Below are 24,281 nucleotides of genomic sequence, written 5' to 3'. Positions count from 1 at the left end.
TTCAGTTATTGGAGATAGGCCAATGCTCACCACGACCTTTTCAGTGCTAGAAAGGAACAACCTTTTAACAGCTGCAGTGAAGCAGCTTTAGGCTGTTCACTGATGGTGTCAGCACCACAAGGCAGTGCCTCCATCCATGGGAGATTTCTTGTGTCCTAGAAAGAAGCAAGCCAGTGGAAGAAAGGAAAGTACAATCAACATCACTAGGAAGAACAGAAACTGAGATTTATTGTCATAAATCAGCTTGCTTGTAATTATCCACAAAATGTGTGTGACAGAGAAAACTTTTTTTCAGAGAAAATAGTCTTTCACCTTAACGAGGAAAAACATCCTAGACAGAAAATCCCACTTTCAAATACGCCCAGGAAGACAGAGTTGTCCCTGTCCAGTCTCCTACCTAATTGGAATAAGTTTCATTTTTCTGTCCAAGGTAAAAAACGTCAAACTATAATGTACATATATAATTTCAGATGATAGAGGATGAAGTTGTACAGCACACAACACACCTGAGGTGAGACTTCAGTGCAGCCTTTTTGGCTTTTGGACAGTTTAACTTTTCTGTTACTTGTTACTTCCCATAAAAACCTTTCCATTTTGGAAGCCAGTACAGAACTACATACTTGTAGTATATATAACTTTTATATTACTGATATTTCTGATGGCCTCCAAGGCATTTTCCTGGAAGGTGGGATTATTTTACCCTAGGGAATACTGTAGTATTTTATACCACATGTTTAGCTTGCACAGGAGATATGGGAAACTACCACTATAAAGTCCCTCAGAGGACAATATTTATGGCATTCAGATATGCTAGTTTTGTGCTGAAAATAAAAATCTCTCCCAGCACAACAGAGAGGTAATGTGAATCGGGACTCCCTCACTAAATATCATATTCAAAAGACTGCTAGAAAAGGGAAAGGCCCTACGATATGGAGCAGCCTCTCTTCTTCCTTGTATGAACAGCAGTTATTCCATAAACTTAAACTTAACCTGCAGTCATGTGTAGCTACACTGTGTAACTGCATTTCTCAGTGAATAAAATATTTCCCAAGTGTTATTTAACAGAATTTTCTTGAGAATGCACCTCCCAGCAGAGTTCCAAAACAGTCCTGTTTGTCATGAGTGAAAGGAACTGCTTGCAAGCACTTCAACAATCATAGAGGCAGGATTTTTAGGAAGAAAGTTCCAAATTTTTCTGCTCTCTGCATGATGCATGCAGGGGTACTTGAAGAGATTCAAGAGATAAAACTCCATAGCCAAATCCATGTTTTTCAGATCATTTTCCTAAAGTTGAAACCCAGGTGGTCTCTTTAGAGCCTGCTGCTGAGTGGAGCTCCAGGGATCACACTGTTGACAGCATTTTTTTGGGGTGTACATTTTTTTCCCTTCCCCACTTCTCCTCCTCCCAGTCTTCCACACTGCTAATACGTGCAGAAATTCAGTACTGTATTTCCCCATATGAAGAACTTGGCAAGGAAAGTCCGTGTGCTCTTGGCAGAAGTTAATCCTGGGATTTTGCCAATAAACAATCATTTTCTGGTTGCCACAAGCATCCCATTATTTCGTTTTAGCCATTCAGTCCACTCCAGTTCAGCTCTGTTAGTGCTTCCTTAATAAACCCTTATTATCAGGGGCTTAGGCCTCGGTCATTTGAATTCATGCTCAGCTGGGACTTGGTATTCAGAGACCCAGTCCGAATGTCCTTTAAAAAAATATATAATTAAAACCTTTACTTGGCCACAGAGCAGAGACAATGAAATTTCGTTGGCTGCAAGCTGTATTTGCACTCTTAAAGACTTGGGAAAAGCTGGATATTGAGCCTTGTTTTATAAACAACACTTGGAGGCTTTAGTTCTCACTGAAGAGAAATGGCATGGCAGTCTTTTTGCCTTCACCCTTCTTTGCATCTATAGCCTGTTGTCTACTACACAAATAAATATCTTTTCCTCATCAATTTTTAACACCTATTCTTGGGGCTAGATTTGGTGGGGACAGACAGGACCCAAAACCCAAAAACACCTTGAAGCTCTAACTGGGGTAGGAACAGACTGGGGACAGCACCTGAGACAGCTCCTCCTCCTGGGACTCAAGCTGGCTGCTGGTTTGGTGCCTACTGAGGAGGAATACTTAAGCTGTACAGTGCTTTTCATTGTCACAGATGGTAGGTGTTAGATGATGCAATGTGTACGGTGCCAGACAAATTACTTTTTTAGCTCATTCCTCTGGAAACAGGAGGGGAATCTGAACTGGATTTCCGTGCAAACCTGGAGCAAGAGCTGCAAGCTGCAAACCCAGCTGAGACTTAAGCAGTGAATGGGCCCAGTCTTACAGCTGTAAGTGTCTTCCTCCTCAGTAGGCACCAAACCAGCAGCCAGCTTGTTACAGCTGCTATAGACACCTGAAGCTGCTGAGCTCGAGACACTGATGTGTACAGCATGGGATTTACAGCTCTGATGCAGGAATCCCACTTCTCCTAGAAAGCAGCAGGCAGTCTGCAGCACTCAGGGCACCACACACACACACACACACCGAATTTGTGAGGGCACTGGCTCCAGACTTTGAATTTCAGCTCATCATTTCTGCACAGATCAATTAAGAAAAACAGTTTGCCTGGAGATTAGTTATAACTCCCAGACTGTAGGGTTTGTCACTGAAAAAAAATCACAACTACCATGTAATCCACCATCCTAAACCCCGCAAAATTTAATTTGTTCTTGATTTTCTGTTCTTTACAATAATGGTGTATAAACCATCAATCACATGCTGGTCCCAGGCTGGATGTCTCTGTGAGGTGCCTGTCCAGGACAGGAGTAGCAGCACAAATCCCTCAAACAAAGCAAGGGTGGCATCTATCTGCTCCTCTCCTGCAAGTTCATGTTGTACAAGTTGGACCCCCCAAGACACAATATTTAAATGCAAAGAGGTGTATCACCCATGGTTCAAACTACTAAGGCTCTAGACTGTGTGTTCCTTCCCTCCCAATATATCCTCCCTCAGTATCATACCATCCTTACCGCCCTAGAGGTAAGTACCAGCGAAACAAATCCTCATCCTCTCCACCCTCTCCTCTCCTTTGCTCTCTGCAATTATAATCAAATATGCAAACCACAGAAAATGGATTCTCTGCCCTGCATCCTAATAAGCATGGCTAGTCCCCCAGAAAAAAACTGGCTTGCAAGATGTGGAAGTCACTGATGACTTGTTTTGGAGTTAGGAATGGGAAAAAAATTCAAAGTGTGTTAAAAACACAAATACATTTTGGACATCTAAAGTGAAATCCTTCTCCATTTGGTGCTTCGAGCCTCTCTGCACATTACTCCAGAGAACTGTCTAACCTGGGAGGATAGGAAGAGTACACAAGGTTTCTCAAAGAGATGCTTTACTCAAGACAAAATCCCTGGTGAACACTTTTTGTTTCTGTTCCCATAAACTTAACTGAAACTCTTTACTGCTACTGCTGACTGAGGAATTTGGAAACTAGCATGGCAAAAGCAGCTTTCCAGGCACTGTACTACTACTGTGAGCTGCCATAGTGGTAATAAAGACGAGTTAGTGTGTGACTGAAAGACCAATTTCATGGGCTCTTCACTTGGCCCAGGAACCCTCGTAAAAGCAAAGAGCTCCTGAAGGCTCTGGATTCTTCATTTAGAGCAGAATTACCCACACAAGAATCCTGAGACAACAGGAGTGCCATCCACCTCAAAGGAAATCAGTGTCATATGAACCTCTGAAACTGAAGCTGTCTAGAAATGCACCAGACCTTGTAAGCTTTCCACTGCTCTTTATACTCTTCATGAGGGATTAGAGAGCTGAATCTATGTGTAACTCTAAATGGTACTTCCCATTGATCTTTTGTTTCTAATTTCTTCCCAGAGGTTTAATAAGCAGAAAAGTGTCATGGTATGCATGGTTTTTACAATTTCTGTAAAAAAGGAATTCAGTTTCAATGAGTCTCCCAAGAACACAGTCTATTTTAACTACTGTGTTTTGTCATCTTTCATTTCTGTGAATTTGTAAGAAACACCGATGGATGCAAAAGGCCTTAATAAAACTGCAATAGCTGAAATTAATGGGCAGGTACTGAGGAGGGGTGGGGGAAAGAAAGAAAGAAAGAAAAAGCGAGGGATGCTAATTCTTGATAGTTTTTGTGAAAAGTTGTGACAAGTATTTTCTAGTTTATTTCTGCACAGCTCAAACCTGCAATGCAATCAGTCAATTCTCATACTGGCAACACACCTACCTCCAATGGCAGGGATTGTTCCAGAAACGCCTCAGGGCTTTATTGCAAAATCCCAACCACAAGGTTGGTATAATCTGTCACGAATTAAATGCATGATTTCTCATTAGGGAAGATAACTCAAGGGTCCTCAAGGTAGACTCATTTGCAATGTCTGTATAGGTGCAATACAGCATTGCCCTCTGCTGGATTTTAAGCTGTCTACTCAAGCAAAAGTTGCCTCTGGCTGAGCTAGAGAGGAGGATTTTTAAATAAGCACTGTACTAATTACCATAAGGGGATATCCTGCTACCAAATAAGGAATGAAATAGTGAATGAATGCTTATTCCTATGCCTTTTTTTTTTCCACAGGGGCAGTGCTGACTTATTCAGCCCTTCCCCAGTGCAGCAACAGTCACAGACCACTATGCATCTCCCAGAGCCCAGATACTTGCACACAGATCCACAACATCTAAACAAGCCAAAACTGAATTGTAGGTGAACTCTGGCTGAGTCCTGGTACCTACAAGAGCAATCAGTCACGCACGACTGTCACATCCAACTGGGTGTTACCCACCACACAGCACTCCTGCTATGTACCACTTCTACCAACTTCTTTCTGGGCATCTCCTGATGAAAACTCAAGCACTCAAGACTTTCCAGTCTCTTCACAGCTATGAATACAGAGTCTGTGGACTGATGAGTGTGACAACAATGAGGAAGGATCTCCTGCTTTTGACTAGGATAATTTTCTTCCTAGTAGCTGGTGCAGTGCTGTGTTTTGGGTTTAGTGAGCAAATAACGTTGATAACACACTGATGTTTTACTTGTTGCTAAGCAGTGTTTATACAAAGTCAAGGGCTTCTCAGCTTCTCATTCCCTGCCAGCCAGCAGGCTGGAGGTGCACCAGAAGTTGTGAGGGGACACAAACAGGACAGCTGACTCCAGCTGACTGAGGAGCCATCCCATACCACAGAATATCATGCTCAGTATATCAGATTGGGAGCAATTGGCCAGGAGGAGCCTATCCCTGCTCAGGGATGGTCTAGGCATCAGTCAGTGGATGGTGAACTATTGCTTTGTGCATCACTTGGGGTTTTATTTTTGTTTTATTTCTCTCTTTCGGACTGTCTCCCTTTTTGTTACAATTATTATTATTATTTTCACAAGTATTTTATTCTGTTTCAGTTGTTAAACTATTTTTATCTCAACCCACGGATTTACCTTCTTTCCAATTATCCTCCCCTTCCACCTAGAGGAAAAGGTGAGCTACTGGCTGCATGGTACTTAATTGCCAGCTGGGTTTAAACCATGACAAAGAGCAAACTGGATGCAGCACTACAATATAAAGCAAATCTTTTTGTCCATTCCTGCTTTCCATTTTCTATCATTTGCTGTTTATTCCCTGTCTTACTGATTTTTTGGTATAACCAACCAAATGAACACACATATACAGGTATATAGGCACACCTATGCATGGAAATACTTATTTGTACACAGCTGCCTGCAATGGGTTAATTATACTCACATGACCTAGATAAAGACAACAAATCCCATTTCTGTATTTCTTCAGCTATTATTCTTGCTGATCATGTAAAAGGACACAGCAGGGCCTTTTGCATCCTGTAGCTTGATGCTGTACAAAATGGGACCCCATCCAGAGAATCAGGACATCTGCTAATTCAGACTAATATGCTGGAAGCTGAGAGTTAGCAAAATACTGTTTCAGATAAAAAGGAAGTGCAAAAAGAAAGGTCTTTTCCATTTATACTAATTTCCACAGTCTACCCGTGCACTTTTTGAGCGGTCCTTTATTTGGTTTCTTCTAACTTTGCTTTTCCCACCATTCTTTCCCCTTTTCATTCTAACTTATTCTCTCATTTCAAATCTCAATTTACCACCTTACTTATTTTCCCTCTTCCACCAAAAATACATGCAGTGTATTCTCTTTGGAATACCTAGTCTGCAAAAGCAGCTGCTTATATCCCCAGTTTGCTGAGGATTCCAGCTCTGTTATGTCACTAGTGGCTGTGGGAGAAACCCACTTTTCTTCATGGGTGGTATTGTTAATAATGATAACAACAACAACAATAAAAAATTCAGTTTCTAAAGATACTCTCATTAAGCAACGAAGCAAGAAAGTATCTGTCCTCTAAACAGCCCCCTTTAGCCTGCTTCTCCCTGCAAGGTATTCAGAGTTCTCTGTGGGAGGCTTCTTCCTAAAAATAAATGCCATGATTTGTTTTCTGTTATCTTACAGCTAATTAAATTTTGCCACCGTAACATTTCACCTTTTCATTGTGCTGCATTTCCAAAGTATCAGACTGCACTTTGCCCTTTTCCTGCCTCCTTTTTTCTCCCTGTACTGGAAGCCAAGAGCAATGGCTGGGGTTTAACTTAAAAATTTTCAACCCCAGCCACATGAAATGAAAACAAAAGAACAAAGCCTACAGTGTCTGATCTCTAGAAAGAAGTTAGCACCACAGGTCAAGGTTTGATAATCTAGTGATTTCAGCTTACAAACTGTGCAAAGTAGAAAACTTAACACTAATTAAGGGTCTGCATTATTACATATGAAAGCATTCAGTCATGAAATTGCTAAGAATGTACTGAAAGAGTGACAGATGGAAGATAAGAATTATATACATGGCAAAAAAAGAAAGGTGATAAGGTTCACATTATCTAGAAACCAATGCTTAAATACAAAGTCTACCTAGATGCCAAAACAGACTTTTATGGACCAGGAAGATATTAAAGAATACAATTCACAGCATCAGCCCAATTTTTCACTCCTTTATGTTTGTTTTGGTTTTTTTTTTTTGAAATTATCTATCCTTGTTCAAGTAAGTAGGCAAAATGATCCATTAATGTTTTATACTCACCTTGAACCAATGACTGGACAACATGCTAAACCATAAAATCATTCTTGTAATGATGGGAGACACCTAAACATGGAACAATTCCAAAACAGTGCCAGTTATCAATTGTTTTGGAACCATCAGTGGTCTCTATGCCAGTGATGCAGTTGTGACGCAGATGATTGCTCCAGTTTATGACTGAGGGAATAAATCACAATGTAAATACTTCAGCAAGGTGATCCAATGTGCAAGGTAATGTATGTAAAATTCTCTGTGTGTCACACTCAGGTTCATTCCCTACTTTAAATTCTAAAGCACAACCATTCAAATGGGGCAAAAAAAAAAAAACAAAAAAAAAACCCGAAAAACCAAACAAACCAACCCAAATCACATTATTCTTAAAATATAAGTTATAAAGACAAACTTGACTTAAGACCGTTCCTGATCTTTGGGCTTTGTACTTCATGACTGATTGTATTTTTGATTAACCGATTAAACTGAACTTTTTTTCCACAACAGTAGTTATTCATGTTTTATATTGGAAAATGCTTGGTGATGATGATACAACAGAATGCAAAAAATCTCCATTGACTCAATTTCCCTGTCCTGAACAGCCATGGGGGAAAAAAAAGAGATTTTGCAAGGTTTTAGATGGCCACAGGTATAAATAGTGACAGTATATCCCTGATACTTTCCATAGCAATGCCAGAAAATCAATGCAGGAAAACTATCAAATGGCTGATCTTTTCTCTCCCAGGGTGTGGGTGTCCCAAAAGGTCTTGGTGCACTCCAAAGTAACATGCAGAGTCCCTGGAGGACAGGATTGGAGTGGGAGGACTCTGGCTACATGCAGCCTCCTTCTGAGTTAAATGCTGCCAATAGGGAAAGGAGGGGGGAAAAATAGTTTGTTTTTCTTTATAATTATACCATATAACTGCATTTATAAATTATTGCCAACAAGAAGGTAGAAAGTGTCCAGTGTAGTTTTCAAAATATCTTGCCTGAAAGAAACAGTCTAATTAAGCTATCCTGAGACTGACTTTCAGTCCCTGTCAGAGAAAATACCTACGAGGATTGAGTTCAAGTTACAACTGCAGCAAGGCATGAGTAAGGCAGCACAGTCCAAGCTGAAACAGAAAGACTTGCATTCCACTCGAACCTCGTGGCACCATGACTCCTGATGAAATGTGGAAAATGAAAGAGCAAGGAACAACCTTCCACTGACAAAACGTTCTGAAAATTATGCTAACTCTCTTAGTTTTTTTCTGGCAACTTACGGTGCTAATAGGGTTAATCAGGCAAGTGCCTACATATTCAGTCCTAAGGGACTTGGGACTTTACTGGTGTGTGAGATACCTAGATTCACAAAATGTGTATTTTTTATACCTCTGCTCAGTACTCAGCAAGTGCTGATAATTTCTCAGATGGCAGTGAAGTTTAAATACAGCTAAATATCCCTGCAGCTCAGCTCAAGCCTGAGTAGCTAGAATATTGGAAATCTCTGGCTTCATAGGGCTCATTAGAAGCTAACTTACCTCATTACCTTTTTGAATTACTGTAGCCACATGATCTTCAGCAGCCAAGCTATCACTCAGTCAGCAGGCCTTTGTGGATCTCAGCCATACACTCCTCATTCCCCCTGCATATCATCAATCTTAACGATTCTCAATCCCACTCCTGAACAATTAGCTCAATAAGGCTGAATGCACCTCCAGTGATGTGTGCCAGCACAGGAGGCAAGGGCTGAAACACCAAAACCAGCTTTTGCCATGTTAGCTTTTCCCCTCTGGATAGTTTGTGATGTGACACAGAAGGTATACTGAGACCTGCTGGCTCTTTTCTACTTTCACATTTTGCTCCAAAAAGAGCACCTGTATCTGTTTGCATAATGGATGTATGGATATGAGATTACTTCTGAGAACATTCCAGTCATTCCTCCTTCTAGCAATAGCAGAAACAAAATGACACAGAACACAGAAAGAAGAAAGTTGAGGAAAAAAGATGAAGCATTACCCTGTCCTAAATCATTAATATTTATATCTTCATCTATGACAGAAAGGAGGAAGAACAGCTTATACTGCCAAGGATCATAACACCAGCTTTCTCATGTATGGATTCAGGGCAGCAACAGGGAGCATTCCTGCAGGTAATTAGCCTTGACTGCTAATCACATCAGCCAAAAGTGATGAGAAAATTAGTCTGATGTTCTTCCTAGATTCCCAGAGCAGCACTGCTGGTTACTGTGACGCTCTTATGCACAGCAACCCGCAATACTTCCTCTCATCTCACTACCAGATTGACCAGGACTGGCCGTAACCACAGTCTGCCCTTGGAACGGATGGAGTAAAGACAGTGCCCCTCCTGTCACTGTCCTGCTCCACTCCCTGTTTCCTTATGGGTCAGGGCAGAGAGCCAGCTTCTGATTCACCCCATTGAGCTGCCCTCCTACTACAACAGCACAAGCCAAAGAAGAGCAGAAGTTACTTGCTTGATCTTTTCAGAGTCAACGTTTTCCCGGTTTGCAGTTTTCCAGAAAAAGAGAAAAGTCGTGATTCAGTCACAACAAACGCAGTGAGAAGTGGACAAGGGCTTGGATTTACATTTGTCTGTGTCCCTTGTCACTAATTCTTGTGAATATATATTTAAAAAGCAAATATAGTATATCACTGAATTTTCACATGACCTGTCACCCAAAGTCTTATTCATTCCTGAAGTCAGAGAGTAAAGTCCTAACACACAGATATTGCAAATACACCTTATGAGAAAGTTTCCAAAAGTTGACAGGGATGGCACAAAAGCTGTATGTTAGATACACTGAGCACAGAAACAATCAGGCCCAACTCTGTCACTTGAGGAAAAGACTCTGAACCCTTTCAGGGTAGAGGACTGAGTCACAGATGGCAAAGGCCAAAAACAGATGGTACAAGAAAGGACTTGGAAGAAAATGACAGTCAGGAATGGGATGGGCCAGGAGACACAGGGACAAGCAGGCTGTGAATTGAGGAGGAAGGCTGATACAGAAAGTCTCTGACTATGAAGCTCAGCCCAGCCAGCTGGGATGAGGACACTGAACTGAGGTAGCAACTCACCTGAGAGCACGTGAGAGCAGGCAACTGGTTTGTGTGCCCCGAAACTCAGCGAAGAAAACGGAGAAGAATAAATCCTTCTGAAGACTGTGTCCTCAAGCCAATCACAAGATGATGACAGCTTAATTATACTGGAACTTACTAAGGGTTAGACTTTAAAAAAAGCACCCTGTAAGATTTCAAAGGATGGAAACATAGAACTTAATAACTGTTACTACTAAACCTTATAGAATTTAAGTGGAGAACAATTACCCGGAGATGTCAGACTTTCAACTGCTAGAAGATTGGAGTAATTTGATTCCCTCTCATACAAACATTTACATAAGCCAGAGGCTGTCAGGGGATTTAACGATGGGAGTTCTGTGTCAGAAGAGTGGGATTTCCAGCATCTATTTCCAGATCTGTGATCCAGGCCACCCTATTTCCTCTCACTCCACCTCTCTCCCTGCCACAGCACAGGCTTGTTGTAAGCAGCTTTCTGCCACAAGAAGGTTGGATGATTAAGGTAACTACCTCACAAGGCTCAAGGATTATATCTTCATCTTCACTGACCCAGAAATAACCTTAGAAATAAAAAGCAGGGCTCTTAGTGAAAAAGCTTGGAGACTGGGGGCAGGAAGGAACAAAACCATCCCAGGAGTTCGAGCCATTTCAGGGGCCAATTGACAGCAGACCATTCCAAGGCACTCCTACCAGTTTTCCTAGCAGCAATTCATCCTTACAGGTTTCAGGAAAGCTGTATTTAAACAGTTCATGTGATCAGGACCTGTTCACAAACCACTGAACCATTCCTCTGCATATACTGGAGGTTGGGACTTTCCTCCAAAGCAAAGACAACTCTGATTTAGATGACTTCCTACCAAATTTAGCCCCTGTCTACTTTGGCTTCCTGACTCCATAACCAAAAAAGGCACACAGGGTGCTTAGAAAGTGTTGCAGTCTAAAGTGTTCATTTGGTATAAACCATAGCAGAGCACCTATTTCCCTGCAGCTCCAGGCTACCAGAACAATTAGGTCTCTTTGAAGGAGCAACAACATTGTTCCTTCAGACACAGAACTTTATCAGGATGTCAGTGTCTGCACGTGACTGAGACAGCAGCTGAAGTGGCAATGTTGCTACTCTTAGTTCCTACAAACAAAAAGCTAGTTTAGTACCCCTTTCCTCCTTCTCTTTTAAGATAACACACAGTGCATGCTCTTCTCTTCACCTCATCCATGCTAACAAGTTTTACAGTCAACATCCAGCCAGCTAGGGAGGCAGAAGTCCTACGATTTAATGTTTTGCCATGTCTGCTCTTCAGCAAGACACACCTCTAAATGGAAGGCACGATTATTACAGCTTGCAAAATGCTGTATTCCTTCCTGCATCTTGATTCTCAAAATGTCTTGACAGGAAAGAAAACTGTTTGTGCTTTACTCCATCAGTCCCACTGCAGCTTCTGCAAGGCAGTGTACTCTCACTTCTCAGATAACACACAATTAAGTCAGCCTTCTCCTAGCACTAACTTTTCAAGGCAGAGCCAACATTAACAAGTGGGTTTGCTACAGAGAGGGGAAGAATGAATTCCAAGCAGATATGAAAATACAAAGAAATAAAACTGAGCAAGGCAACACCGTTGAGGGTGAAACTATGAGACTGTCACACGACGGAAAGTGTACCCGGGAAAGGAGGATCAAAGATAGCAGAAGAGATAAATCCAGCCTCTGCAGCAAATCAAATTTCTAAGCTTTCTGTCAATTGTCTTAGTTTTTTATTTGTTTCAGGTGAGCGGAATAGAGGAACAACGGAACTGAAAATCCTGCTGGAGCAGATTTGTTCCAAACAAGCATCTCACCAACAAAAGCAGATTAACATAGTAGACAGATCTCTTAAGAAGAGAATAGCCCTAGTTCAGTGGCCAGTACACTTGGTCCAGGTGCTGCTCCTGAGGCAGCTCACAGCACCTTTCTCTGAGATACTGCTGCATCAACCTCACCATCCTGCAGATACAGGGAAACCTCCCATCAAGTGCCACGATTACAAGCACGATAGCGGCTCCCCTCCTATTCATGTGCTGCCAAACACAGTCTGAGTGCGCTAAAGTAGGCCAATATCTTCCTTATTAACAAAGAAACTCTCCACTCTCAGTCCCTGCACTGCCTCCTTCTACCTCTCATGTAAAAAGACCTCCTATGCCTTTATTCTCCATTCACTCTGGCCTATTTCTGGGGTCCCCTCTGCCCCAGTTTGCATACCTCTGAACCAGAAGTTGCTGTTGCAGTTTTGATCCTTTCTTTCCCTGCCTTTATTAGCTGCAGCATTTCTCCAAAGTTAGAGCTCTTCCTCTCAGCAGCCTCTGCTATAGCACAGAATAATGAATATTACAGCTGATTCTCTCCTCATTAGTGGAATTTTAACATCTTTACAGTTGCCTTTGACTGATAGGACTCATTCAGCAATGTAAGCCTCCATTCTGCCTTTGCTTGTCAGTTCAGATGATTTCTGGCAAATCAAGCTATGCCTTCCCTATCTTCCCTAGCCCCCAAACCCAAAGCAAACAAACAAAAGTTGCACATTAATATCACACTTTCCTAATAACTTTCCTAGTACCTCATTTTTTACCTCCTGTAGTAACTATATACAGCCTCAATTCTTACTCCATTGCAAAGATGCAGGGTTTGTGCAAATTAGTCTGAAAAACCCAGTGTTCCTTTTGCCACAAGTCCTTCATTATTGCTTTTTAAACAAGTGAAGACATGCCTAAGATTAAAAAATAATGTGTTACATTACTAGACCAATTACTGGCTAATACTGCCTTATATACCACATGTCAGTAAAAAAACTCCATGAAAATACAGACTTGGAAAATTAAAAAGTATCATTAAGATTATTATTTTACAAGACTCCAGAATTCATTTTTGTATTTGAAGGCATGCATAATAACAAAAATATACAACAGCAAGAGTCTGTCACAGTCAACTTTTAGCAAAGAAACCTAATAGCCTCCAGCAATAAAAACCACACTTTCCTAGCAAAATAAAAACCTCAGAATCCTCCTCTACCTTTAGCAGGTTAAGCTGTTCATTACAGGGCTGCAGGGAAGCTCAGGGATGCTAGTGAGTGGCAAAATAAGCAGAGAAACCATAATTACAAGAAAAACCTTTCTAAGAAGTGTCAAGTATCCTGAAGGAGAAGGAACTGAGTCCTTCCAGATAGCCCAACTTGACCTGGATGCTGAAGGCTTCATATCAAGTATGACTCAGAGTACAGAGAGACTTTTATGAACTTTGGTTCCTGATCACACAGCACAGTTTTTGACAGCAGCACACTCAGGACTGGCAAGAACAGTATTGCTCAGTCTGGGATCTACACAGATTTAGCAAGCTGAGCAACATAATGCTGGGGCAAGGTTTCCAGGCAGGTTCCTCAAGGAGTTGAGCACCAAACATTCACATTTTCATTTATTACAGAAAACTCAAGAAATTGAGCATGACAAATTTTTTCCACTCCCCAGTTAGCAGGCTTTCATGCTGGTTCATATTAGGCACAGGTCATCATACAAGAAGAAATGGAAACCTTGGAGATGGAGGGATAACAAGTTCTGAAACTCAGTGGTATCAGAAGCAAGATCCCTAACAGAAAATTCTGCTTTGGACCACTGCCTCATCAGGTCACAGAAGTGAAAAAAGGGGAATCTTAGCACAGACTTGATCACCAATTGATGAGACCATTCAAAGAAGCGATGTGAAATCAGAATGTAACACACACAGCGTAAGGTCCTGGTGCCTCCTTCCAATTCCTCCCCTGTATCATCAGCCTTCAGAGAAAAAACATCTGCAAATGTCAAAATTCAGCAGGTTTTGTTTTGGTTTTTTCTTGTTTCATGTTGTTTTGGGGTTTTTTATTATAGGGATTGGCGAGTTTCCTAGATTAGTGTTTAAAACACCTAAATTTTGGGCGTTTGGAAACAGCTTGATACACTTTGTTACTTCACATGCTACCTTCTGGGACACAGACTTTCACTCAGAGACTTTTTGTATGATGACTGTTTGTATGATTCCTCCTCTTTATGGGCCAAGTCCTCCTGGCACCTCTTCAAAAGAAATGAAAAAATAACCTAGTGAAATGCCAAAGTAGCTGGGATTCTTATCCGTACTCAATTTCCCCCTCCCATTTCTCAGAGGAGAAGGGCTGTTTACTTAATCAGAAGATTACATTTGTTGATCACAGGATGAGGGGAATCCTCCCTAGCTCACACACCCCATCCACATGCAGATTTCGGAGCACGGCCTCACTGAAGCACAGTGTATGGCAACACAAATGAACTACCCTATATTAAGTCACCAGATGTAATCCTGACAGCAGCTCCAAGCTCTTGGTTTCCTCCTCCTCCTCTGATCTCTCTCTTTCTCCTGCCTCCCTCTCTCTTTGCTTTGATGACTTTGACAGCCAAGTTCTTGGAGAGTTACTCCAGGTTACAACGTGTCACCTTTAATGGAATTCAAAGCTTTAATTCAGAAAGTGGCCACTCTTGACCTCTGGCCCTACTGCCACCCACTCTGCCACCCCCCTCCTTTCTCCATCGCCATGGAAATGAATAGCTGAGCGAAAAAATGGGAGCAGGCAAAGTCTAAAGCTTTTCACAGAGCCCCCAAAAGAAAGATGAATGAAACTCATTCATCACTGAGCAAGGGACCCAGAGAGCAAGCCAGAGGCAGAGCAGGCAAGAGAGAGAGACAGCCTGAGACAGAAAAGGTTACCTCATGCAGGAAGTTATGTGATTTGAAAAAGAAAAGCACAGGAGGTGTGAGGGAACATAGTTCACTTGCAAAAACTACAGATTCCACCAAGAAAGATGCTGGTTTTGGGAGCAGGGGTGGTTTCCTCAGCCCCTTCCCAAGACAGAATTTCTTGGGAAAGGATTACCAGGAAAAGGCTAGAAATTTGAGGGGAAAGGGGAGAAATGCCTGAAAAGAAATCTCAGTGAAAGTCTGAAGGATGGACCACTCATGGAAAGGAAAAAATATAATTAGAAACAAAGCTGTGTTTTTAGTGTTTAAATTCCATACTTAGAAACAAAGCTGTGTTTTTAGTGTTTAAATCCCATTCAGCAAATCTACTTTAGAGAGTATTTTTCTCCCAAAACATACACCTGTCTGTCCTCCCCATCACCTCCACAACACACAGCTTGATTTGTCTTCATATGTGATATCAATCGAACACCAAAGCAATTTTTAGCACCAGGGAGTAAAACACTCTAGAGGCAATAGCTTAATTCACTCAGACATAGCACCAGCATTCGGGTGCATTCCTCCAATTTTCCCATTTCTTGCAACCTCCCTACAACTGCAAAGAGCTCTTTCTTTTCAGAGCATCTGAATCAGATGCACAGTAAACCAATAATAATTAAAAAGAGAGTCAAATGACACCACATATCCCGATGCCAGACAAAGGAGAATGTGCTACTGCATGCTGTCTTAAAGAGCTGGGGGAGCTTGCTGATGCCAGTGACAGAAAGAAAGGGACAAGGACAGAGAGGAAAGTCTGAAATGCAGCAGTTCCAAAGAGCTTAATTTTCCTGCACCACTTGAAAAAGAGATAAGCAGGACAGAAGGAAGGCAACAAGCTGTAACAAGTGATTCCCTAAACCCAGAGTCTTTTGCAAAGGTATTAGATAAGGGTGTCATAGATTATATGAATTTATATAATTGATGACTTCCCAGAATAACCAGGCAAAATTCACCTCAAGCACACCAAAAATTAGGCAGAAGCCAGCAGGGCCCTTGGGGATGGTTATGGGAGAAAAGTTGTAAAGGGCAGATCTCAGTAAGAGGCAAATTCTTACCTAAGACTGCCTTCCAGCCTTATCCCAACAGAGAAATAATAATGAATGCAGTTCTCCTTTTCAGTGAACGCCAGTCCAAAGCTTACCCATTAAGTAGGACTCAGAAGAGAGCCTACCTAGAGATTAAGTGATAACTCCATGAGATAGCTGCCCCTTGCAGAGCCATTACCATTCTGAACCGTGAGATTCTTTTTCCTCCTTCCGAAAGCTAATCAGGCATGATTCTCTTTCATTCCTCCAATCCTTTTGCCAATTTAATTCCTTTTTTTTAGCATTGGAGTGAAAAGGTATCACCCGAGAGGCAGGAATCATTAAACTTTATTCAGTGTTAATTCAGTGAGCTGGATGCCAAGCCAAGCTTCCTGGGAATGACGTTAGCACCTCTGCTGGCCAGTGAGCTCAGACCCAGAGCTCACACTTAAGCTTCAGCTTTTGGTTAATCTGTATTACCCTCCACGGTGGCTCATACCCTGCCCTAGCCTGAGATACCCTGAGGAGTCCTCAGGAAGGGAAATTCAGGCACACAAGCAGAAACACTCACTTCAGAATATATACAATATATGGCCTGGGAAACACAGTAAGAGGGAGCCAGTATATTAACAAAGCTTTTGGAATAAACAAAAACAAAATTGGCAACTTGTATACAAATTACCTGAAACTAAGGCTGGCATTCTCCATTGCTTCCAAATGTCTCTTCCACAGCTAGGAGAAAACACCTCTATCAAAAACAGAAGTAGGTACAGGTCCCACCATTTTCACCTGCAGAACTGCCTGCTATTGAGGTGGTGTTTTTACCTTCATCCCCTGATATTGGGGAGTCATCCCTCCAAACACACAAAGGCTTGCTAAGACCACAGGTATTACCTTTTAAAGCTAGTGAGGCACATCTCACTAGGGAGGGATGCCAGCACTGAAGGCACAACGCAGAATTGTTGCTAGCCCTCTGTGCCCTGTCCTTCATGAGAAGCATTGAAGTAATGCCACAGACTCATAGGCTGAGGACAGAAGGGAGTGCACAGCTCAGCACAGCTGAGGGGAAAAGGAAGGAGACCTAGAAACCCAACAGTGATGATCCTCACACCTTGCCTCATCTTCACCAGGTCTCTGACCCACACACCTCTTCCCTTCTCACCTCCATGGAGCTTTGCCTATTCAAAGCTGGCTTGCAAACAGAAAGATCACTTAGGAAAAGTTTTGCTAGTTCTTAAAAAAGTCACTGTTTATTCATGGCACGGCAAAAGCTCATAGGATATGCTATTCCACCCAGGCAGAGCAAACACACAGCTCTGGCATAACAAACTTGTGGTACTGTTAAGAACAGAGATCACTAATACTTTAGTGAGGAGTTACCCTCTAAATGCTTCTTCTCTCTGGTGGCCTCAGGCTAAGGCTTTGAATTGTCTTGAATGAAGATGTCTCTGGTTCCATGCTTAATTCCTGCTGTAGGGCGGTTCAGGTCAGCTCTGTGCTGCACATCTGTTTATGTTAAACAGACAGATTCTGGAAGCAGCAAATTGTGCCACAAATGGCTCCACAGAGGTGGGGAAGCCTCATTTGGTCTTCAACTAAACTTCCTACAGTAAATTTAAAAACTTCAGTGCTCCAAACGTGAAGGACACCTGCATGTCATTAAGTACTTACTGCTGAGCAGACAGCTTTCTGGGTCACCATCTGTTCACCAAGAGCACCAGCTCCTGGCTGCCTTTCCCCAATTCAGTGTGCTCCAGCCTTTGAACTCCCAGCCTTGGCAGCTCACAATTACTCAAAAGGTAGCATGGATGGTTCTTCTGTGTCAGCAACACAAATCAAAACACAGTGTCTCACGAGAGAACAATTCAACCAGGCACAGCTCAGTAAAGTCTGTTTAAGGATTACAGGAGCTAATCAGAAGAGCTCATAAGGTATACGCCTCTGTTTGTGGTATCTACTGCTGCCCTTCTAATCTCATCAATCTGCCTGCTCATCTGTAGTTATCTGGCTCTGGTAACAATTATTGTGTGATTTGTTTAAACAAAAGTCCTCTGTTGTGCTACAAAGTTTGCTACCTGAGCAACTGCTCACAGAAGAAAGTTCAAAATTAAGATCCCTTGGCCTAAACAACACAACTTGTTGAAAACACTTTTTGTAGCAACAGGAGGAGACACCTGCATAAAGCTTGAGAATAAATATCTCATCAGCTCTAGAAATCTAGAATTACTTTCCTGCCACTCCACAGAACCCAGGATGGCCCAATCCTGGCACTTCTACCCAAAGTTTCCAGCCTAAAGTTTCAGCCTTTTGAAGCTGAACCACCAGATGGTTCCACTAGATCAACACAATCATCAAAACAGGCAAAATTCATCACAGAGACAAAACAAAAGGTAATGGGTCTTAATGCTCACTGGGGGAATGATCCTTGTGTAAAACAGAGCAGGACAGAGAACAGAGGCTGCTCTAAGGTCTGTGGAACTGATGTAGTCTATAACCACCTTCCACATCATAGACTTACAACTTCTGCTTTCTTTCCCCCTGTCCTCCCCACTCAAGTTGTATTACACAATCTCAAGACTATTCTCAGAGAGAGGAACAAACAAATTTTCCCATTTGGGAAAATCCTGCTTTGTATCTGATGTTTCAGAATCTTCTTAAATAAAGCCAGCAATTTATTATAGCTATAGCCAGTGCACAAATTGAACTAGAGTTCAAAGCTGCTAAGATTCTTCGTTCTTCTCAATGAGAGGAAAATCAGCATTTCCTTTGATTCTGGAAACAGAACTGGCTTATCCACATGACCAGAAAAGCATGTGGGGCTCCCACAAGCAAAAGAAGCCTATAAAGCTGACATCTCCTCCACCCCACCTAAACACAATCCACCTATCTCAAAAAATGCATGTTTTTCTTCATACAGACTCCCCTTTTTAAGAAGCTTCACACAGGTGAGACTTGAAGAGAGGAAGATCATGGTTGGTGGAGACCTTTTGTGCCCAAGGACCTGGCTTTCAGGAATAAGGGCTGCAGCCTGCCTGTCTGCTGTCAAGAAAATATCTCTTGACTGGAAAGGCAAGCATGCACTTAGCTAGCATTCCAAAAAGATAAGGTAAGCAGGAGAAAAAAACAGAAAGAAAACAAGAAAAACTACCAATAACCAAAATATGCTTAGAAAGGAAAGAGTAAGCAACTTTGCTGGTAAATGACCTCCCAACATGGCTTTTTTATTTTCTATGATGCATGTTTCCCTGTTCCCTCTGCTTTTCACATGATGTTTGACTCTATTTCTCTAGGTTTACAGGAGCCAAGTTACAAATTGATATGATAAAGGGCACACAAGAGGTGTGACTTGCAACATGTCACAGCCTTTGTAGGAAGCAAATTGGCACCTAAATTACAGTATTTGCATATCATAGTTAAAAAGGGAACTCAATTACTTGCTAAAGCAGGACACATTTGCTGTCTTTTAAAACACAAGCTTCTGCTTCCCTGACCTACCCACATTTCACCTCTGAGAAGCTGAGAAAAACTCTTCTGTCAAGACAAAATGGATGTCCTTATGCAAAAGCCCAGAGTTAGCTCCTTGTACCAATCTTCTGCTATCCACAACTCCACATTTGCCATTTACACCTTGAAAGATGAGGGATCCCCTGCCTTCTAAGGAAAGCTTTTGTGAAATTATCACCCCGCCTCCCACCATCAACACTGTAATATAGTAAATTAGTTTGTAATTGAATTTTTCTTATCATAGCTCTCCTCAGCAAGTTAGAGAGGCCTTTAGTATTCGTAATTTTTCTTCCCTAGGAGATATTTAGAATGTGGTTATCTGTTCCTCTTGAGTTTGTCAGGCAGACTAAGCTCTTTAAGCTGCAGAGCAAACTTTCTCCAGACGCTATTTTGATGGAGAGTTTTTGCTTTCCTTTCTTTTTTTTTTTTACTTTCCTTTTTTTCATCTTTTGAAAGTGTCAACACCAACACAGGATGTCTTATCCTGGTACCTCTGTCATCACCCTGGTCTGGCCCTCTCAGACATATGTCAGAGATTTGGTTTTAGACTTTTCTCCACAGCACTACATTCAGAGTTCACCTGCCAATTCCTGCCTCCTATGACCCCCTAAAATCCCTTATAATCACTGCTTTCCAGATATTTCCACTATGTAAGTTTCATTCGTACAGATGGAGGTAGAAAGGGCTAAAACATGCTGTGCTGAGCCGCTTGCATCATTATTTTCAGCATTGAAACAGGACAGGGAAAGTGTCACCCAAGCCTAAGACACAGACATAGAAAAGGCTGGAAAGAGGCTCCCTGCCTTCTCCTGATGTCTTTCCCTCTTTCCAGAAAGGTAGAAGGAGGTCCTCAGCAGCCTCAAACTGTTAATAATTACTCCAATGCTCAGTTAGTAATGACTTTTGCAATATTTAACATTTTCCTTATGGACTAAAGTCTAATTCTTCTTTAATTTTTAAAAGAAAAAAAATTAAAACATGCTTTCAGTCTTCAGCTTTAAAGAAAATACTTGAAAGTATGACCATTGAGTTACATTTAATCAATAAAAACCTATCCAGAAGGCCAGAATCCCATCATTGTTTTGGATTTTCTTCATCTAGCGATTTTTAGGCAAATATCCTGACAGGAAAGGGGGAGGAGTGGGGCTGTCAGTACCGTATTCAATGAGTATAATTACACTGAAGTACTGCTAAGGGGTTTAGAGAGAGGGGAAAAATACTATTCCACAGAGTTAATATAAAGTGGGCTTTCATGTACATACAAACCCACAAGGAGCAAGCTACTGCCTGCTGAGACCTATTTGAGAGCCAAGGGATTGATCGGCCTCGGCCAGCCCTTGCTGGAGAGAAAAGCTGCACTTGTGAATTACTGTAAAGCAGCATTCACATGATTGATGGGTTTACCCCCACCACCACATTTGTTTCAAAGATCCATTTTGTCTTCAGTGGCGACGGTGTGAATTAACCACACTCACAATGGCTGGCTGGGTTTTGCAAGACCGATCCAAGGTCCTGGAGTTCGAGGAGGCTTTTATCTCATGCAGCCGTGTGACTGGAAAATGGGGAAGGGATGCTATTTAACACCCAGGCTTCTGAGGAGCACCATAACATCAACCTCCTCCAAGAGTCTCTCTGCCATCACAGCAGCCAGCTCATGCCTGGGGAAGGAAGTCTTTGAAGGAGCTCTGCCTTTGATCTCCCTTGCAGTCTGATACTACACCCACTTGTCCTTACAACCAAAGGACCATAAGGTGTATTTATTTAAGCTCTTGTCTTTTTCACCCAGTATGCTTTCAGCAATAGATTTTTTTCACCCTCCTTTTTCCCAATGAAGAGCAAGAGAAAGCCTGAACTCTGTATCTAGTAAAAAATCCAGAGATTCCATGCAATTTGTGATGGGATTTCTTCTCAAAGCTCAGGCACTGCAATTTAATAGCTAGGATAGCAAGGAGAATGGGAGAGAACAATCACACACGGGCCCAGATCATGGCCAGCTTTTAAAAATGTCCTGAAATCTTTTGAATGGACAGTACGACACAAGAAGCTGGACTTTCAAGAAAGCCCAATCACACACCCACTTGGGGTCCCCACAGCATCCCAGGAACTGATTTTTCTGCCAGGAATAAATAAATCTGTGTCAGCTTCAAACTGCTCTGGACTCCTCACAGTTCCCTGGAAGGCACTACATATATGAATAACATTTTGTTTTCCTTTATGTGGTAAATAGGCTGCTTAAAAGAGAGGAAAAGAAAACCTCAGAAAACAAATAATAGCATTAAATACTATTAACTACAGCAAGTTTGCTGCACACAAGCAAAATGTAACCTTCCTACACACAACTCTGCCAAAGCATTTCACACCGCATCATTTCACTTCTCTTGCCCTGGTCTTCCATAAAAACATCTTATCCTACAGCACTTCCTCTGTATTCACAGTCCTCTTCTACCCACAAGGATGAAAAAAAAAATAAAAAAAATACATTTCTACTGCATTCCTTGGTGTCCCTGTACTCACACCATTTCTTAATCACTACCTGCAGCATCCAGTGCTCCCCACAGAGTAAGAGCCCTTTTTCCCAGCTCCACCACCCCAACAGCTGTCCCAAGCCTGGCCAAAACCTGGTCTAAGAGCACAACAATGCAGCTTGTTTTCCAACCAGTGTTAGGCCTGGGGGCTTCCCAGCATGTCCTGTCTATGTTTGTCATAACACACCAAAGTCCTCTCCTCGGGTTTAGAGCACCCCGCAATCAATCCTCTCTGGTCCTTTCATGGACACCATCTTCACCTGCCTTTACAGCTATGGTGGATGTTCCAGGAATCACAAAGTCAAATGTTTTGAGAGGTCTCTGCCTCTTCAGCAGCCTCCCCAGCTCCAAAGCAAGCCGGCCTCCAAAAAGACAGATGCTGAGGTGGCACCAAATGGGGTCAAGCACATTTTAGCCACTACGCCAAATTCTCACTTGGAAATTCTCACACCAAAATGTGTCGTAACTGAAAGCATACAGTAACGAGGTTAGTGTCTGTGCACCAAAGAGCCCATAGAGACCACAGCTACAGCTCAGCTGTCCTGGAGGGACTGGGTTAAAAGATGAACACTCAGCACTCTTGGCAGCAAATAAGAACTGCTCTCAGACTGCCTCCTGCTACCATACATTTCCAAATCTTGTGTCTGTGCATTTTATTAACCCCAAAGGACAGTGTGCTCCATTTCACTGTGAAGAGCTCTCAGTTGCAGAGAAACTGATTTGTCCAGATCGTTTTGACTTCTCCTGACCTCGGTTGCTGTGATTTGCCTGTTATACACACCTGCTGTGTGCTCCACCACGCACACAGGGAGGGAGGAGAACGGGATCACTTGTAGGTTTCGCTGGGACCTCACAGAGCTGCTGGAATCCTGCAAACCACACACATGGGAAAGCACACCATAAGACAATGTCATGGACCCTGGGTGAGCCGTGGTGAGCACCAGAGCAGCAGAGAACACACTGCTGCTGTGTTAACAGGGTCACCAAATCCTCGAGAACAATCCCACCAGACCAAGCTGAAGGGTCACTCCAAGTCCCAGGAGGCTGGCAGTCCTTGTTTCTATCTGTCATATGGCAAAAACATTTCCACTGAACTCTGATCAGCACACTTAAATTCTTCCCTCCCCCACAAATCCATGCAGCTCAGTGCAGTGGCATCAGCAGCTGGATGTCAAGCACAGGTGTGCTATTAAAAAAGGTCAGGTTATTTCATTTCCAAAGACTTTCCACAGGGGAGCACCTTTCAAACCGGGCATGTTTTTCCTCAAGTTCTACCTAAACAATGATTGACTTTAAGTAAAAGCTCCTTGTTGTCCCCCCTTCATTTGCCACACTCAGAGGCACGGTAGGCAAATATTCTAAAAGCTCACCTTTAGAAGCAGGAGGTTCTGCAACCCCAGTTGGCTTCTGTCACTCCTGGTGCTGTGTGTGCCACAGCCAAACCTGTGAGGCATTTAGTGACTCACATGATGACAAGGAACACTAAAGCCCTTGTGCCCATGCACAGCACCCTCCATAAAAGCCACTTGAGGCTCATCAAGATTAGGAATGAGCTCTTTCTTAAGTCCAGCCCAATCCAGTTAGCAGGCTTATATGGAAATGCTGAGAGACAGGGCTGACAAGCAGCAATGCACCCAACCTGCACACACCACTTTGCTAAAAAGGAAGAACATGTGGGTGCTGCCTAGCTCGGGCTCACAATTGCCTCTTTCCTCTTCATATATTCCTTCAGGGATGCTTTTCTCTAAAGATACGAATTTAAAATGGCTTGGATGACCTTTGTGATTACTAATCACTGTTATAAATCTTGTTCCAATAGCACAAAGAGAGAAAACCAACTGTTAAAGACAAACCCATTTCATACTTCCTGCTCAAATAGCCTTCCCTTCCTGATCTTGGCATATGTTTGCATAAGTTGATTTTCTTCTGCTAAAAAGATGCTGGCATGCATCAAAATAGAAAAAAAAAATAAAAAAAAAGCAAGCACAGAGATGTTTCAAGACGGCTTGTTGTGACATCAGCTTGTGATAAGACACTACTGTCCCATTTCTCCCTTTCCATATGTGCACGGGAATGCAACCCGAGGAAAGGGCTGCACATCACCTGCTGAGGAGAAAGCACAGTGGCAGATGCCCAAGCCCTGCCCTCCCACCACTGCTGAGCATGTGGGATAGCTCCAAAATGAAGGCTGAAACAAAAGCTTCCTCTCTTTCAAAAAAAAGAGTTGCTTTGGGATTCCACTCCTAAAAGGTAATAACATTAAAGTACCTGCAACCTCAACTTACTAAGGCTTGATT

General features: G+C 42.3%; 1 protein-coding gene across 4 annotated transcripts in view; it reads right to left on the bottom strand.

Annotated features, from left to right (window-relative positions):
* PTN (pleiotrophin) overlaps nt 1–24,281 on the bottom strand; it is a 75,680-nt gene that overhangs the window by 37,799 nt on the left and 13,600 nt on the right. Inside the window, exon 1 of one of the 4 annotated variants that reach the window (XM_088055515.1) lies at nt 22,766–22,784. The exons of 1 other annotated variant lie outside the window; for it this stretch is intronic. The gene's annotated coding sequence lies outside the window, so the exon portion shown is untranslated. Of the gene's footprint in view, nt 1–10,163; nt 10,183–16,101; nt 16,121–22,765; nt 22,785–24,281 lie in introns of those variants that run through there. 2 more of the 4 variants (XM_088055513.1, XM_088055514.1) reach the window with 2 other exon arrangements.

This window comes from Pseudopodoces humilis, chromosome 5 (genome assembly GCF_049639895.1).
Source record: "Pseudopodoces humilis isolate 2021_Gansu_Grassland_sample_001 chromosome 5, ASM4963989v1, whole genome shotgun sequence".
NCBI classification, from domain to species: domain Eukaryota; kingdom Metazoa; phylum Chordata; class Aves; order Passeriformes; family Paridae; genus Pseudopodoces; species Pseudopodoces humilis.
The sequence above is the reverse complement of the archived record's forward strand: the minus strand, read 5'-3'. Positions and strand labels throughout refer to the sequence as shown.